The sequence below is a fragment of the Pongo abelii genome, chromosome 12 (assembly GCF_028885655.2).
Source record: "Pongo abelii isolate AG06213 chromosome 12, NHGRI_mPonAbe1-v2.0_pri, whole genome shotgun sequence".
NCBI lineage: Eukaryota > Metazoa > Chordata > Mammalia > Primates > Hominidae > Pongo > Pongo abelii.
In genome coordinates this window covers 102201068-102214965 of record NC_071997.2, presented here as the reverse complement: position 1 = coordinate 102214965, position 13898 = coordinate 102201068, and the positions used below count along the sequence as shown (strand labels likewise).

The following is a 13898-nucleotide window of genomic DNA, read 5'->3' as shown; positions in this document are numbered from 1 at the left end:
CCTTTTCTAGGCACAGTTATCACTCATTGGTAGCAGATCTACGTTCAGTTAACCAGCACCTCTCAAAGCTAAAAAACAAACATTCCTATTTTTGCGGACTGATCTTAGATGTCATTATTATAGAAGATCTACCAACTTGACCATGATATGTTTCAGGAGAGGAACTTCATACTGTTCCTTATGTGAGTACATAGAAATTACTCATAATCTGTAATCCATAGTGCCTAAAAAGAATTGAACACTTTTTGTCTAGCTCATAAGATTTACTTGTTTTCATTCACATTAGTGTCTTAATGACCACAACAGGTTCATAATGTTAAATCCAAATGAAGTTACCAAATAATTTACCAGTTAATTTTAGTTATGGAAATTATTAATAACCTTTTGGATCAGTAAAAAGCATCTTTACCATGTTGGTTCCATTATTCATTCATTCATATTTATTATTTATTTATTTAAATTCATTAGAAAGGGTCTCTCTTGCCACGGCTTCTGGCCTGTTCCTTTTGTAATTCAAGGAGACAGTAGCCATTCTTATATGCCTAGATTAGTTTTAATGAAAGCTTATATTTTAAAACTTTAGGGATGGACATTGGTAAGAACTGAAATTAAGAAAGACTTGACAGGAAATACTGTGACTTTTGTTTAGACTTGATAGATGAATAGAGTTTAGGCAAAGGAGAAACATGTTACAAGAAGCTTGCCCTGTACATATTATCTTTAAAGTTGTATTTATTAAAGGTGTTTATATTTAAGTATTTTTAAGAAAATGTCTTTGTTGTAAATGCATATAATCTGAATCTTCAGTAAGTCCTATGTGTTGTAGTTAATATCATGTGATTAAGGCATACTAGTGACAGTATCAGAATAAAAATGTATAACGAACACATCCTTATGCATAAATTTGGGAGGTTAGTATATGATCCAGTGTCACAGAAACAGCATACAATTGCAGAGTAGAAAACAGTTGTGGTGGCTGGCAGAGTAAGAGAATTTAGGGAATAGGACTTTGAATTTGATCTGGAGGAATGGCAGGATTTGAATTGGTAAAGAAATTGGGAGAGTTTAGTCAGGGTTAGATACTCAGCAGTGGAGACCAGCCTTTTTATGTGGCAAGAACTAAGTTAGAGAAGTAGTCTTAGTTGTCATGAAGTCTCACTTCTAACAAACTGTATAGAAAAGAAAGGGAATTAGAAAGAGTGGGAACTGTGAAAGTTCTAGTATTTATGACTTTATAAATACTCCAAACCTGGTGAGTACATTGTTCCCTTCTTAGTATTCTAAGACAGTTTATTATCTTCCTAAGCAGTTTACTACTTGTTCTAAGATAAAATAAGACCTTTAGAATAAGACTTTAGCATCATCATAGTTATCCCAAAATAGTATCTTATTTTGAGACTTCTGCATGAATTATGTTCAGTTAAAAGAGACTCAGTAAAAGTAATTATACCTCATGTTTTTTACATCTCCTTTGATCCATGAGTGAGGTATTTACAGACTATATGATAGCATATAGTAGGAAAAGGCTATGATTCATCCCAATTACAAAGATGTTTCCTAGGAAAGAAACTCTGGAGAAATGTCTGTGTCTTTACTAATGGTTTTAAGACTTAAACAAATAAATCTTGTCTTTTCTGTGTATGGTTGTAAATGGTCATAATTTTATACTTGCAAATATCAATTTGATCTGAATCAAACTTTTCCAGCGTAGTTGGCCTATTTGTAACGTTGGCTATCCACAGGCTGAAATGGATATATGCTGTCTAAGATATCAGTGGTTTATCTGGATTTTAGGTACTAGTAACGTCTTTGAACGTAAAATCTGAGAAGTATCCTTTGGGTGCAGCAACTATAATGTATTTGGTGACCTTAGAGAGGGGATAGTTTCACAGGAATGGAGGCAACAGGAGCCAGATGTAAGTGAAGAGTGATATAAGTGGAGATAGCTAGTTTAGAAGACTGCTACAGGGAGTTTCCTGATGAAGCGGAGAGGGCTGGGGTGTAGACAACAGAAAGGGGAAGCTGCATCAAGGATGAATAGAAGAGTTTAGCATTTTTAAATGCTGAGAAGATTATGTAGAAGAACAGCTGAACATGAAAGGATTAACAATGGAGCAGTTTTCTGAGAAATCAGGAGAGGATAGGATCAGAAATCAGGTTAAGAGGGACTCCTCATTTTGTAAGGCAGGAGGCAAGGTTCAGCATGAATATATATTTTTGTTTGACTTTATAAATACTCCAAGCCTGGTGAGTAAATTGTTCCCTTCTTAGTATTCTAAGAGAGTTTATTATCTTCCTAAGCAGTTTACTACTTGTTCTAAGATACAATAAGACCTGTTGTAAGCTTTAGCATCATCATAGTTACCCCAAAATAGTATCTTATGGTTGGGAGTAGGTGGTGAGAAGGTGAGGGATGCTTTGCTGGAAGGCCCTGTGCTCTCTGTCAGATCAGAGGTTAGGTAATCTGATGGTGGGGTACAAGGGGATGGAGGTGATTAATGAGAGTTTGGAATAGTTGTTGCGGTAAATGAGAAAAGGAAGCTGACCAAAACCAAGTTAAGAGCATTGCTGAGCTCTCAAACCTCAGGCTACAGAGCCAGTCTGGGCTCTTGCCTCTACTTCAGTTCCATCCAAAGTGGTGACTTCACATGCCTCACAGTGGTCCACTCCTTCCCACCACCTGCAGTACTACCATCTCTTCTGCCTTTGATCAGATACCCCTGTTCCTTTATGCCTATCTCAGGAAGATCATTCTTGATCTCTTCAGCTGGAAGTCCTATCAGTCCCCCTCCAGTCTTCTACAACAGTTGAACCCATCTTAAGACTCACACAGTTTCTGGGTGATTAGGAAATTAGTATGTTGAAGAGACATCTGCACTTCCATGTTAATTGTAGCCCTATTAATAATAGCCAGGATATGCAATCCACCTAAGTGTTCATAATCAGATGAATGGATAAAGAAAATGTGGTGTGTAAATATATACAATGGCGTTCTATTCAGCCATAAAAAAGAATGAAATCTCATCATTACCAGCAACATGGATGACCCTGGAGCACATAATGTTGAGTAAAATAAACCAGGCACAGAAAGATAAATTCTGCATGGTCTCACTTATATGTGGAAGCTTTAAAAGTTGATCTCATAGGAGTAGAGAGTAGAATAGTGGTTACTAGAGGCTGGAAAAGTGAAGGGAAATAGCCAAAGGTTGGTTAATGGATACAACAGCACAGCTAGATAGGAAGAATAAATTATAGTGTTCTATAACACTGTGGGGTGACTATAATTAACAATAATTGATTGTATACTTGTAAATAGCCAAAAGAGCAGCTTTTCAGTGTTCTCAACACAGGAAGTAAGTGTTTGAGGTAATGGATATGCCAGTTACTGATCTGATCATTACACATTGCATACATATCTTAAAATAGCACACTACCTCATAAATAGGTACAATTATTTGTCAATTAAAAATACTAAAAAGCAAGAATAATCACGTAATTAGAAAATATATTTTTTCCTCTTTACTAGAGTGTAAGCTCCTTTGGGTCAAGGAGCTTCTAAAACCAAAGTAAAAGCATTGAATCAGTCAGCCTCTGTTTCTCCTTTTCTCCCTTTCCCCCTCTCCTCACCCCTGCCCCTGCCCCCCTCCCAGGGCAATGGTGCTAAATTGTTCAATAAATATTGAATGAATACATTAATGAATGTAACATATACTACAATCAAATTGTATATGAGATCAGTGAACTTCTACAGGAATATGTCAGAATTGTTTATGAGGCTAATAATCCACAGGCACCACCTTGAAGAATATTATTTTATGAGGATATATAACTCCTCTTCACGATGGCAGTGAAATATATTATATTTGTAAGTGATTATCCTAACTTGGTGGCTCAGGATATTTTGTATTTGGCTTATTTGCTCTCTCCTAGCCGTAAGCAGCTTATGCCAAGCACAATCTCTGTTGTCCAACTTGGCTTATTATGCAGCTTTTACAGCAACTTTTCTAATAGTTTGGATGTAAATGCCATAATGTATCATAAGCCCAGATTCCTTTTAAAAATTTCATCCCCATAGCCTTCCTTTTAAATTTTATTTTAGTTTATTTCTCACTCACTGACTCACTGTGCTATGTTGAAGGAACTTTGTGTACCAAGTGCAACATCATATTCTATTGGCCCTACAAGGTTTGGCTAGGAGAGGAAAATTCAGGATGAAAACATCAAAGAGGCAGCAATTACAGAAAATGGGAATGTTAGATGTCACAGAGTATGATGGAATATGCCTGAGAATTCTCACCTTTTATGCAGCCTTAAGTTCCATTGGCTAATAGCTTGTAACATTTACATAAATTGAAGCAGATTGCTATTCTTTTATAAAGGTCATCTTCTTTTATGACTTCAGAACTTTTAATAATTCAGATCTTTGTATTCTGCTGACCATTTTTCCGCACTATAAACCAGTTCATTTTATTTTATACTCTAGCTCTTTATTTAAAGTGTTTTTATTTAAAGTGTTGGCACACAAGTTTAAGATAAGCTAAATTAGCCAACAGATAGCAACTAGCTATTGGGTATTAATCAAAAGGATGATAGTATGGCTTATTGTTAAAATAAAACTTGGTATATTTAGATCTTAATTTGCAATTTGAGGAGCTAAACCAGAAGTTTCTCAGATGCGTCTGTTGCCTCTTTTGCTATCTTGGGAATAGAGATAGGTAGCAATTACAACTCAAATTTCATTTCTGTAAACTTTAAGATCATTGGTTTCATTAAAGTGCCATCCAAAAATAGTGTTCTACATCACCACAATAGCAGTGTTGTCCTCTGGCTGCCATTGTCCTTACCCAAGGCCTAAAAAGCACATACTTGATTTTTTTTTCTGTTTCAGTATTTTAGTTCATCCACTTGTAAAGAGATTTCCCACCACAACCCCCAATGCAGTTTCTGTCTGGCAAGATAATGCTGAAACATTATACTCTCACCTTGGGGAAGGGTGGTTGGAAAAGATAAAACCCTTAGCTTCCAGGTCCATCTGCTGAAATTGTCCAAATTTGGCGAGTGTATTATATCAAGTGATAGCAAATGGAGAGAAAAGAAGAAAATGAATCTTGACGAATGAGCTGCCATCATTTCTGTGGCAGTCTTTACCAATACTGTTAAATTTCTACCCATGGGATTTTTCAGGCTCCTAATTATTGGTATGTATATTATATGTGGTGTTTGTATAGCCACTCAGGATTTTAAATTTGCTTTGGTTTAGTTTTTTTCCTGTTGAATTAGGTGGGAATGTTTGAAATAAACAAGAAGATAAGGGAAGGGCTCTTTTCTTTCCTTTTAAGTTCCAGGATACCTATGCAGAACGTGCAGGTTTGTTACTTAGGGATACGTGTGCCAAGGTGGTTTGCTGCACCTGTTGACCCTTCCTCTAAGTTCCCTCCCCTCGCCCCCCACCTCTCAGCAGGCCCTGGTGTGTGTTGTTCCCCTCCCTGTGTCCATGTGTTCTCATTGTTCAACTCCCACCTATGAGTGAGAACATGCAGTGTTTGTTTTTATTTCTATTTGTGGCCATCTACCCCGTGAAACTTTCTTGGATCCCATCAGCCAAACTGGTCTTTTCTTTTTCTGAATCCCTGTAGCAGTTTAACTATACATCTATTAAGATTCCTCAGTGTTGTAGTTACATACATGAACCTCTCTTCTCTGCCCTGTTAGCCTGTTGACTACCCTGTTCTTGCTTCCTTTTTTTACCCGCACTCAATGCATCTAGCCAAAAATAGCTTTGTTGTTGTTTCAGTTGTTCTTGTTATTAACTGTTCTGACTGGCTAGAATGGCTTTAATAATAAGGAAGGCTTCTTGTTGACTTTGGTGAATTCATTCAAGATATAATGTGTATGGTAGGTACAGATGTCACAGTCTTAAAGAGGGTTAAAGAATATCACTGCTTTGTATGGTATAGAGCTTGATGGTGTATGGCCACACTCTGACAATATCCGGAAGGTTCTCTGGATTTCTTGCTGTAATTCTTTCTAGTTTATTGTCTGTGTATAATTAGACAGTGCTTTCTAAGTAGCAAAACTTGGTTGTAGATACTGATGCAGCTTAGCAAAAAATGTTCTATGATGGCAGTTAGTCCAACTTTTATCTTCTTCAGGGCCATCAGGCCTCTGTAATAATTAGAATCCGTAAAAACTGGCTATATTCTAGACTAAAAGTTTTATGTTCTTCAGTGATGTCTCAAGCACATCATAAAGCATCAGTGATCTTTCCAACAATGTTCCTTTGTGCCGGTGATTTGGGTGATCGGAAAAGTTTGCCAGTGGAAGAACCACTTGCTGCCCTGATTAGGAACCAATATTACTATATTTCAAAAAAAAAAAAAAAAAACCCTCTAGGCTTACCTAAAGGACATGAGTAGAGGTAAGATTTTATATATCAGAGTGATGTTGTAGCCAGGTTACAGTCTCTATGGGGTAAATGAGAAATAATCTTGATCATCAGGATGATGGGCTCATTTTCCAAACTACTTCTGTGTTGACCATGCTATCTGCCTTATTGCCTTCATTAAAACATAGCTGTCTTCTGACTCCATACCTCTTCCTTGTTTCCCTCTCAAGTAAGAGCTGTTCATTTTCTCATATCTCACTACCATATAATGTTCTTAATTTACCTCTGATTTATCCATCCTGGAGTTAAAAAAAAAAATACCCTGAGTCAAAAAACATATTTTTGGGCCTTTTGTCTCATCTAAATATAGCAACTTTTACCTCTCTCAGATATCAGTCAACCCTTCACTACATCCTCTGTTTCAGCCTTCATTTCACTGGAGAGGGGAGACTTAGCACCTGGCTCAGTCTTCCATTCCCTCCCTAGTCTAGCCACACTCTTAGGTAAGTTCACCGTCTGCATGATAACTCATGCCAGTTCCATGTTCTCCTCATTATTCACACTACTTCATACCTTGGATCTTGTCTTCAGGAATTGCTCCACCTGTTAAACGTTAAATTGCAACATCTCACTCTCTAGGCTGTTTTTACTCTCATTAAGATCTCTCTTCCCTTAATACCCTTATGCTTTTTCCCTATCCATAATCATCCTTCTGTGTTCATGCTTTTCTCTGTTCTCGGTTATACTCTGTGGTCCATTGTTTAAACCAAACTCTTGCTAGTATTTGAACACCTTAGCCCTGTTGCTCTTGGGTGGCACACAGTCGGCAGAAGTGCATTCCTGGGTCTTGCCTGCTGCTTGCCTTCTCTATACCTGTACTGGCTTTTAGCTCTGCTGGAGAAAATCCCCTAAACCATGCAGATTACTGCCAAAATAAACTCTTGGTTGCTGTATTAATTTTCTAGGGTTGCTGTAACAAATTATCATAAACTAGGTTGCTTAAAACAGTAGGAATGGCCGGGCACAGTGGCTCACGCCTGTAATTTGGGAGGCTGAGGCAGGCGGATCACGAGGTCAGGAGATCGAGACCATCCTGGCTAACACGTGAAACCCCATCTCTAATAAAAAAAATACAAAAAATTAGCCAGACGTGATGGCGGGCGTCTGTAGTCCCAGCTACTCCTGAGGCTGAGGCAGGGGAATGGCGTCAACCCGGGAGGCGGAGCTTGCAGTGAGCCGAGATTGCACCACTGCACTCCAGCCTGGGTGACAGAGCAAGACTCCGTCTCAAAAAAAAAAAAACCAGTAGGAATTTATTCTCTCACAGTTTGTAAGCTAGAAACCTGAAATCAAGGTATTGGCAGAGCCACGCTCCCTCTGAAGGCTTTGGGGAAGTCCTTGCCTCTTCTTGGTTGCCATCAGTCTTTGGCATTCCTTGATTTATGGCAGCATGACTCCAGTCTTTATATGGCCTCCATCTTTGTATGGTCTTCTGCCCTGTGACTTCCCACTTCTTTTAAGGATACCACTCATGATACCCACCATAATCTACTATAACATCATTGTGACTTAACTAATTATTTAGAAATAGGTTCTTTGCAGATGTAAAGTCACATTCTGGGGTTCCAGTAAACATTAAATTGGGAGACACTCTTCAACACAGTACGGTTGCTGACTTCAATGCTGGCTGACCATTTTTCTGTTTCCCTAGTCAACCATTCCATTCTCTGCAATAGCAATTTCAAGCGTCCTCTGCCCATCCTCAACACTCTTGCCCCTGTGTCTCTTGTCTTTAAGCTCTAACTTACTAATCCTTCCTTATCGTCAGCATTTAATATTGTTCAAATGTCTTTAGTCTTTAAAAAGGAAAAAAAAGACTTAAAAAAAAAACATATGCAACTACATGGACACTTTTTATAACCCCCTCACCATGCACCCCTACTCCAAGCTTCTACACTACATCTTTCTTTGCTTCAGATATAAGCTTCTTGGAAGAGCTGTTGATGAACTGTCACCACACCCTTATTCCCTAATAACTTCAAAACTTTTTGTGATCAGTCTTTTACCTCTTAGATTCCACTAAACCTGAACACTCTCAAATGACCACCTTGTGGTAAATCCCAGACCTTGTCCTTTCTTGCTCTGTCACTAACACTTGATCCTAATGGACACCCCCTTCCTCTAGAAACATTTCTCTGCCTTGAGACCAGCTTAGGGAGAACTAGTGAAGAGGACAGAACTAGAAGACTTCTGAGATCTCTTTTAATTCTAATATTTGATCATTTTCTGAGATTTCAAGAATCTTCTGTTCTCTTTTTTAATAGAACTTCTAGGCATTTGTGGTTATTTAAACATGGTAGGTTTTTTTTATGATGTTGAGACTGTGGGATGCAACATCTTTCTCATGTGGTTACTGTAATTTCAAAGGGATTATTTTTGGTAACTATTTGTTATTGTTAAATTTCTCAGAAATAGAAAAGCACTCTAGGGAAACTTTAAATAGACATGAGCTCTACTGAATTTAAAATCCTAAGATCTGAAGATATAGACTTTGATGCATTAAATTAGTCTTTTGAAGTTCTGAAGTCTGAGAAGTCCTCTTGTAACATTATAAGGTTTTTATATTTATAAAAATAGGCTTATTATCTAATTTGATTTTTCAAAGACAACAGGATGGTGAAGTTGTAATATAAGAGAAAGAAGAAACTGAACATTGTAAAAGTTAAGCAAAACTTGAATTGTTAATAATTTCCTCTTTCCTAACAATATCTTTAGTATGAATAACTCATTTGTTTATGGTACCTTTTTTTTTTTTTTTAAGAGCTCTCCTCTTAGACAAATAGTTGAACTCTATTGGAAGTAGAACAATTTGATTTTTATCCAGGATCAATGATTAAAAGATAATTGACCAGTCTTTAAGTGTTGTAGTAATTCCAAATGTCCCCAAGTCTTCCTAGCCTAAAGATACAGATGTGATTATAATAATACCAAAAAGTCCTGTCTGGAAGCCTTCTTCAGCCTAGCTGCCAAACTTCAGCATCTCTCCCCAAATATCCAACAATAATTTCCAAGTATTTCTGTCTCCTGAGCTCTGACCCTCCGGTAGAAGCCTTCCTTGCAAAATCCATGTGAGGAAGCCACCTTGATCAGGTCACCTTATAGCTGGCTATATAGGCCAGAAACATTTCTTCGCTGCCTAGGTCATGGCTCTGTGTGCTCCTGACGTTTTCAACCCTCCAAGGGCCAAGTGGTTCTGGCCTCTCTCTGTCCTGAAGGAGATCCCTCCTGGGAAGCACTTCTTCACTTCCTTCAGCTTTTAATTCAAATCTTTCTCTAGGACTCAGACCATATCCTTGGGGATAAACACCTTGCTCTCCTCTCCTGTCCTTTTTACCAGTTTCTGCTCATGTGGCTGTGCCCCCAAACATCCTCTTCAGAGGCCTCTTCCTCACTGCCATATCATTCATGCACATACATGGGGATGAGGAGAGTGGATGAAAATTTATATTGCAGATATCGTTAGAGCAGTTAGGAGCCAAAATTCCTAATCAGACTCTGAGGCCTCAGACTCTCCTCTTCTCTTTGTGCCTTAGTTTGTTTTTGTTATTTTTGTTGTTGTTGTTTTGTTTTTTTGTTTTTTTGAGACGGAATTTCACTATTGTTGCCCAGGCTGGAGTACAATGGCACTATCTCAGCTCACTGCAACCTCCGTCTCCCGGGTTCAAACAATTCTCCTGCCTCAGCCTCCCGAGTAGCTGGGATTACAGGCACGTGCCACCACACCTGGCTAATTTTGTGTTTTTAGTCAAGACAGGGTTTCTTCATGTTGATCAGGCTGATCTTGAACTCCCTACCTCAGGTGATCCACCCGTCTCGGTCTCCTAGAGTGCTGGCATTACAGGCGTGAGCCACAGCGCCCTGCCACTTTCTGCCCTGGTTTTGTTCAGCTGTAATGAAATCCAGTCAAATAAAATTGCAGAAAACTTCAAAGGTTATTGAAAAAAATCTTAACATTATGAATTGCTATAAACTTGATAGACAAGATTTTGGTAAAGAGTACATTTTGTAAATTCTGCAAATTGGTTATTTGGCATTGACCCATTAGCAAATTGGCCTGCTTTCCAGTTCATCAGATATTAAATTCCAGTTAGGTTCACTTGGGACTTCCTACAGCCATAGTTCTTTCATGACAGTAAACTTCACAAAACATTTTTTTAAATATTAAATAATGTCTTCCAGTTGAAATATTGTTCCATGTTTAGTTTTATTGAGAACAAAATGTGTCCTCTTTGGTAGGGGAGTTGTATACAACACAATTACAATAGTTCCTCTAGGATGTTGTGTTAGAGTACTGTCCAACATAGCTGGATGCTGACTTTATTTTCAATTGGATGAATTGAGAAAAAGGTGGATAACGAATATGTTTATCCTAAATCAGGAGAGTGACTGAAGGATGTCATGTTGAGGGGGAAAAAAAAAGGAGAGAAACAGGACAGTGTATTGCTGTCATCCAGAGAGACACTTGCCTACTGAAAATGTAAATTAGACATACAACAGAATAAGAATGTCTTTCTCCTGTTCATCTGATTCCTAAGTTGTAAAACTGTTGATGAGGTGTCTTTAAGCACTAGTGTTATTGGAGTGAATTGAATGTACTTAGTACATAGGGTATCTTCTTGAAAAGCAAATGAAAAACACAAATGTGTATACACACAGATAGCTTTTATTTATAATGTTGTGTATTTTATCTTTGATATTCAAAGCATACTAAAGTATCCAATTATGAGTGGTGAACTTTTACCTACTAATCTTTGAGTTCGTTTTCTTTGGGTCTGCTGCTGCTCCTACTCATGTCTTTGACCAATGTTTAGTAATAGGCCAGGACTTTTTTTCCATTCATCCAGTGTTTGAAAAGGGTAAATCAAAGCATCCAAGAGGTGATTTAGACTAAGTTTTTCTTCCTTCTTTATGGCATTTTAAATTCTATTTTATGGAATTTTGAAAGAGGTGATAATCATGTCTCCTTACTCAAGGACATCTGTCTGCCTTCAGTGTTGCCTTTCTGGTACATTTCATTTTCATTTACATGATCATTCTACTCAGACTTTATCTAGAGAAGTTTTTTAGAATCTGTTATGTCCATAAGAATTCTGGATCCTTCTGCTTAGGAAAGGCCTTCATTTAAATAAACGCCTAGTGATTTCAGAACATTTGTGAGTGAAGGTGTGTCTTGAAATATCACTTAAAAATAATTTTTCCCAGCTATTTAAACTTCCATCATTGACTTTAAAATACTCTAACTAGGGCTTCTGATAGATTTTTTTTTTTGAAATAGGAAACAATAGTTGATTAGTTATTCCCTGGCTGAAACAACTTTATAGATGGCAGGGAAATCACTTGATTTATAAAAAGAAGTGAAGAATTAATTAGAAGGAATAAAAGATTTTATTTACCCTACCAAAAGGCAGTAAACCTATTTATTACCCATTCTTATGTGAAGGTGGACATATAATATATATATATAATATGTATATATATTATTATATTCTGGGAGTGATGAGGCATGGCTTTTACAGGGAGGACGGAAATGAAGAAGCAAATTACATATTTACTTTGGAATGGAAACTTGACATTAAAACAGATCATCTTATGTTTCACTGTTTGAAACTCAGTAAGAGTTTCAGAAACTAATTATTTAGCAACAGATAGTGGCATGGAAATATATTAAATATACATAGAAAACTCTGATACTTGAGCATGGAAAAGGGCCAGGTTACTTTATTTTTACACAAATAAAACAAAGTTCAAAGGCACTAAATATCATTAAAATAAATACTAAGTACTAATAACCAGCAAAGAAATGCCTAGCCAAGACTAGATATCACAAATGAAATACACCGCATGATTTGTAACATCAAAGCTGTTCTGATGTCCTAAATGTTCCCTCTTTTCAATCCTTCAACTTCGAGGTAAAATTGGAGAGCTGATACATGTATTGTGACTTTTGCAGTTTAGGGCATTAGAAAAACAGTTTGTACAACTGAAATTGGAACTAAATGATATAGCTATTGAGGAAAATAATGTTACTTTCCAAACTAGAGTATAGTGATCAACTTGCTAAACTACCCCATCACATCTGTAAAATGAAGATACCTGCTTCGGGATTACTGTCATGAACAAATGACTTCTGCGTGAAGAGCCTAGCTCAGTACCAAGACTACCCTAGTAGTGTTCCATACATCACCAAAATTATTACTAATGAACTGTTTAAGGATAATTTTCAGCTGCTGAGCTTTGAGTTTAGCATTGGCCTTAAGTACAATATTTATGTTGCATCCTTTAAGGTCAACAAATGAAAGAGTGCTTTTAGAATTTATTTTTTTGACTTTAAGTAGTATGTTTAATTTTTAAATTATTGTCTCCAACTCTTAGAAACAACTGTTCTATACATTCATGTTATGTGTGTTACATTACTGATAGAATAATCATTCCTACAAAGTTTTATTGACCACCTGCTGTAACCAGGCTCTGAAAAAACCAAAGTTAATAAAACATAGACATGTCTTCCCTAATAGACTAGAGCCCACAGTCTATTAAGGGAGACAGACATGTGAACAGTTAATAACACCCTGCACACTATTTCAGCTTTCTTTGCTTATCCCTTTGCCTCAAATACTATCTAGTCCAGAGCTGAATACCTATACACCTTGAAAATTGGCTTGGTTATTGCCCTTCTTAGAAACTTTCTTGCCTCACCCCTTCTACCATAGTTAGTCACTCCTTCCTTTGAATGTTCCTATATCTTCTACATTTTTACATTGTTGTCCTCATCACATAGTATAATAATTTGTTTATTTACAAGCTTACCTCCCCTACCAGACTGTTAATGTCATGAGAGGTATTGTTCATCTTTGTGATCCCAGCCCTAGCGCAGGACTTGGTACTTACTAAGCACTCCATAAATGTGAATGAATGGATAGTGTCAACCTTTTTGCCCTCTTCAATCTGTTTCCCATATTCCAACATGCACCTTTGAAGGACACTGACAGAACATCAAAGAAATGAACCAAAACTCGAGCATGGAAAGGAAAATTGAAAAACCAATTCACTTGATAGGAAAGCATATTTTTCTTTCCTAACTTAGATTCATCCAAACTGGGCAACATAGGGAGACCCTGTCTCTACAAATAATAAAATATTAGCCAGGCATGGTGGCACATGCCTGTAATCCCAGCTACACGGGAGGTTGAGGTGAGAGGATGGCTTGAGCTTGCTCGGGAGGTCGAGGCTGCAGTGAGCCGCGATTGCACCACCATACTCCAGCCTGGGTGACAGAGCAAGACCCTGTCTAAAGAAAAAAAAGAGATATATTAATATATAGTAAAGTCCTATTAATGTCAGTTTCTCGATTGAAAATGAATTATGTTGTTTATAAAACTGAACTGAGATATCATATCATTTCAAAGACAGAGTTGCTAAGCAGAGTAACAATTTGATTAAAACTGCTGAAGAC

The 13898-nt window shown here is 37.3% G+C and overlaps 1 protein-coding gene and 1 long non-coding RNA gene across 10 annotated transcripts in view; one reads left to right on the top strand and one right to left on the bottom strand.

Moving 5' to 3' along the window:
- Positions 1–13898, top strand: part of LCLAT1 (lysocardiolipin acyltransferase 1) — a 196509-nt gene that overhangs the window by 131668 nt on the left and 50943 nt on the right. The window lies entirely within an intron of this gene.
- Positions 12120–13898, bottom strand: part of LOC129057730 (uncharacterized) — a 30338-nt gene continuing 28559 nt past the window's right edge. Inside the window, exon 4 of the long non-coding RNA XR_008522469.2 lies at positions 12120–13733. This is a non-coding gene — a long non-coding RNA (uncharacterized LOC129057730). The remainder of the gene's footprint in view (positions 13734–13898) is intronic.